This window comes from Gossypium arboreum, chromosome 3 (assembly GCF_025698485.1).
Source record: "Gossypium arboreum isolate Shixiya-1 chromosome 3, ASM2569848v2, whole genome shotgun sequence".
NCBI classification, from domain to species: Eukaryota; Viridiplantae; Streptophyta; class Magnoliopsida; order Malvales; family Malvaceae; genus Gossypium; species Gossypium arboreum.
In genome coordinates this window covers 109,564,043-109,568,566 of record NC_069072.1, presented here as the reverse complement: position 1 = coordinate 109,568,566, position 4,524 = coordinate 109,564,043, and the positions used below count along the sequence as shown (strand labels likewise).

Sequence of the window (4,524 nt, the reverse complement as noted above, 5' to 3'; positions counted from 1 at the left end):
CCTAAATCACACAAAGCTTTACCACAGTAAGATTCACCAATGTTATAGGGTATAGTAAAGCTTCCTAGGTCTTTCAATTTCGGTGGTAGTTTGTTCTGAAAGAATGCACTACACTCCTTTGTCAAGGCAATAGTCTCATACTCACTCAGTCGTTTCTTCTTGGACAATATATCCTTCATAAACTTCACATAATTCGACATTTTTTCTAAAGCCTCCACCAACGGAATATTGATGTGTAACTGCTTCAAAACATCCAAAAACTTCTTGAATTACACCTCCTGTTTCTACTTGTGTTACTGCAATCTTTGCGGATATGAAGGTGATGGAACTTTCAGTTGAACCAGACAACTTTTTTGAGTAGGTAAATCTACATCCAAAGAAGATGTTAAAGTATCTAAATTTACAAAGTTAGGATTTACCTTGTCAGTTTTTGCAGGTTCTGATTCCTTAGGTATAGGAATTTCAACAACTGGTTGATTCCTCTCAACGGGCTTATCTTCGACATCAATCAATCGGGCTTACAAAATTTTGCCACTTTGCAATGCCACTGCCTTGATATGTTCTTTACCCAAATTTCTTAGATTCTCAGTATCACTCTGCAAGGTTCCTTGTGGTCTCTTACGAAGCTCCGTAGCTAATTGACCCATTTTGTTTTCCAAATTTTTTAGTGTTGTTGGTTGGCTTTGGATCAAAGTGTTATTCTTTTCCATGTACACTTTCAACAAGTTCTCCAAACTGTTTGATGCCTCAGGTTGAGGACGTTTTGGAGTTTGCTAATTAAACCCTTAAGATTGGTTGGGTCTATGCTACAATAAGTTGTTATTCGGTCTATTTCCTTGGTTGCTTTAAGAAAAGTTAGGATGATTACGCCAGGAAGGATTGTAGAAGTCGGACTAGGGCCCTTGTCGACTCCTATTTTGATATTGGTTCCCCACATAGTACACTGACTCAGGATTTGATGGACAATTCTCAAAAGAATGACCTTCCCTACAGTACACACAAGAAACTACTTTTACAGACTTGGTGGCTTAGCTGCAAAATTATTAGCATTATTAGCGGTAAATTGTTTTAACATAGAGGAAATAGACGATACCTGAGCTGATAACGAAGTGAGGGCGTCAACTTCATGAACTCCGGCTACACGTCTTTCTGAAGCTGTTCGATTTTTTGGCCATTGATAGTTATTACTCGCGATCCTCTCGATGATCTCATAAGCCTCATTATAAGACCTAGACAAAATTGCACAATTCATAGAAGCATCTACCATCAATCTTGTATGTGCATTGAGAAATCCCATGATAAGGACACTTACGAAGTAACTTCTTGAATTGTTCCCAAGCCTCATACAAAGACTCGTCATCCAATTGTTGGAAAATTGTGATCTCGTTCCTCAACTTAGCGTTCTTGCTAGGCAGGAAATACTTAACCAAAAATCTCTCTACTAATTCTTACTATGTAGATATGGAACTTGGCGGCAATGAATTGAGCCATGCTCGTGCTCGATCTCGTAACAAGTACAGAAACAACTTCAACCTCAATGCATCATTAATCACACCAGCTATCTTAAATGAATCACTCTCCTCCGTAAACAATCGACGGTGGAGATGTTGATCTTCCGTGGGCATAGTGGCCCACCGTTTGGAGCATTTGAAACATCACTGGTTTCAATTCAAATTGGGTTGCCTCAATATCTGGCCTTCTAATTCCTGGATTTAACTCACTAAAAAGTGGCACAGCATATTGTCTAATGCATCGATCCTTATCATTGGCAATGAGGATAGGATTTCGTACATGTTCAGCTTCATTACCTTGGTCTTGATTCTGATTTCCAAGGTCCATCTCGACTTGTCTTTGAGCTGTTCGTCCACATCTTCTTTGTCTAAAAGTTCACTCAATTTCAGGTCTACATGGAGTAAATCGATAATTCGATCTATGCTCGTAAACCCTTGAAAAGAAAATCACAAAATTAAAAAGAATAAGTTAGCAATGCTAGAAATAAATCAAATTGAAAATAAATAATTTCAAGGAAGAAATGACTATGGCAACAGTTGACAATCCCCAGCAATGGAGCCAGAAACTTGTAACGTGTAGTTTTGTGCAAGTGTACATAGTCATTATCAACTAATAAGTAAGTTTGGAGTTATCGTCTCCACAGGGATTGTATTTGTGCTAAGTCACTTAATTTGTAATATTATATTAACAATTTGGTAAATAAAAACACAATATAGTTGAGAATTGATGATTAAAATATATTAAACTAAATGCAATGATCCCTAATGCAAATTATCCTAAGTATGCAAACTATATGAATGAAATAGATTTTAGAAAAATTAAACACAATTTGCAACAATTATAACATAAATAAACTAGGACAATTACTTTAATTAAACTCAATTTATTATCAACACGCTTAATAATATTCGGAAAAACATTCCATGGCAACTCGATCTTTCATGAGTTTGGAAACCACATTAGGTCCTTTCGGAATCCTTTACTTAGTCAATACGCATTTTACTGATCCTTATTTACTAAGGGTTTCTTAGCATTCGTGCGAAGGTAACAGGGACGTGTTAGGTTTGAAACAGTTTAATCACACAAATCTAAAAACTATGCAGATAACAGAGTCTGGTTAGGGTTGTATGCAACCTGCAATTTAATTGGGCTAGGATCTAAATTGAGCATGTAGATTTCAATTATGCGTCCATTAGCCATCGTCTGGTTAGGATTGCTCAGCTAATTCAGGTGCATTTCAATCACGTATGAACGAAATACATGATTTTAATTGAAAACATGATCAATTGAGGACAAACATTATAAGCATGAATCTAATAAATATTATTTAATCAAAGTAAACATCCTAGCTTAAATAAAATTACGTTATCATTGTTGTAAACAAGAACATTGAACACATGGCAAACATTTTTACATTAAATCAAAGAAAATAAATATTAAACCTAATTTAGAGTGGCTGTCACCCAAGACTCTGACTGACGAGGCTCCTTCATTCCTTTGCTTCGCTCCTTTGCTGATGGGTCTCCAAGGTGGCCGACTAAGTGTAACGCCTCGTACCCGAGACCGTTGCCGGAGTCAATCACGAGGTGTTAACGGACTTAATTCATTTCTTAAACAGCTCATACAATTCATTTTAAAATTTCAAGACAAGCTGGCTAACTGCATCACAGTCGCTTTAAAAATCATATCTCGAGTTCCAAAACTCGAAATCCAGTTCTGTAAATATTTCCTGAAACTAGACTCATACATCTATCTACTCATTTTTTTTCAGAATTTTTAGTCAGGCCAATTAGTACAGTTTATTAGTTAAAGTCTCCCCTGTTTCAGGGTTTGACTACTCTAACCTCTGTGTATTACGAATCAGATATCTCCCTGTACGGAGCTTCAATGACTATGCTGTTTGTCTCTAATAAAACTAGACTCAATACTGAATCTGTACATATAAATCATGACTTATAATTATCTTTGTAAAATTTATGGTGAATTTCCAAAGTCATAACAGGGGATCCAGAAATCGCTCTGGCCCTATTTCACAAAAATTTAAACATCTCATAAAATATAGCTCATATACCTGTTTTGCTTCTTCCATATGAAAATAGACTCATCAGGCTTCGATTCCATAACTTATTCATTATTTAATTCCATTTCTACTATTTTTAGTGATTTTTCAAATTCACGTCACTACTGCTATCTGAATCTATTTTGTGGTAAATTTTACCTATTTCATGGTTTCCATGGATTAGCTAGCAATTTGACATACATAGCACCAAATATGATCATGATTAGTCATTCCAATGGCTAATCATTACCAAGCATTTCCATACCACTCAATAACCATATCATAAGACCATATATACAAAATGATTATAATGCTATACTCAAAATATACAAGCCTTTTTCGCATGGCTATACGAATATACATTACCAAAAGATACTTAATTAACAACAAATGTCAGTCCTATACATGCCATTATCAAAGTTCAACTAAAAGAGTACCAAAAAGGGGCTTAGATAGTGTGGATGACTTCGACTTTGCGATCCCTGAAAACCGTAGCTGACAAACAAAATCTACAAAACATAGAATTAAGACAACAAAGTAAGCATTAACATGCTTAGTAAGTTTTAACCATTTCATTTAAAATCAAACATTAAGTATCGCTAAGTTCATACTTAAACTGTAAATCATTTGACCGGTTGAACACAAGCGTACTAGTTATAAGGCTGATTGGCCTAATACATACATGTATACTCACAAGGCTTTTAGTACATACTTTATCGTACTATTTAGCTCATACAATTAAATTTAGACATATACTTCCTTATAACAATGAACATCAGCCAAATAGACCATTCTCTTATTCGTAGATACGGTACTCATCCACACACATACATATATATATATACAAACTGATAAATACATATGTATATATATATATCTAATTATCATTCTTTATATTAATGGTTTGTTTCAAAAACATCAATCGACATATGAGTACGTAGTACGTACCTGGC

At 35.1% G+C, this 4,524-nt stretch overlaps 1 non-coding gene across 1 annotated transcript; it reads left to right on the top strand.

Moving 5' to 3' along the window:
- Window positions 1–1,290: 1,290 nt before the first annotated feature.
- LOC128291302 (small nucleolar RNA R71) lies at window positions 1,291–1,397 on the top strand. The gene has a single exon (XR_008281078.1). It is a non-coding gene; the product is annotated as a small nucleolar RNA R71 (small nucleolar RNA).
- Window positions 1,398–4,524: the final 3,127 nt, after the last annotated feature.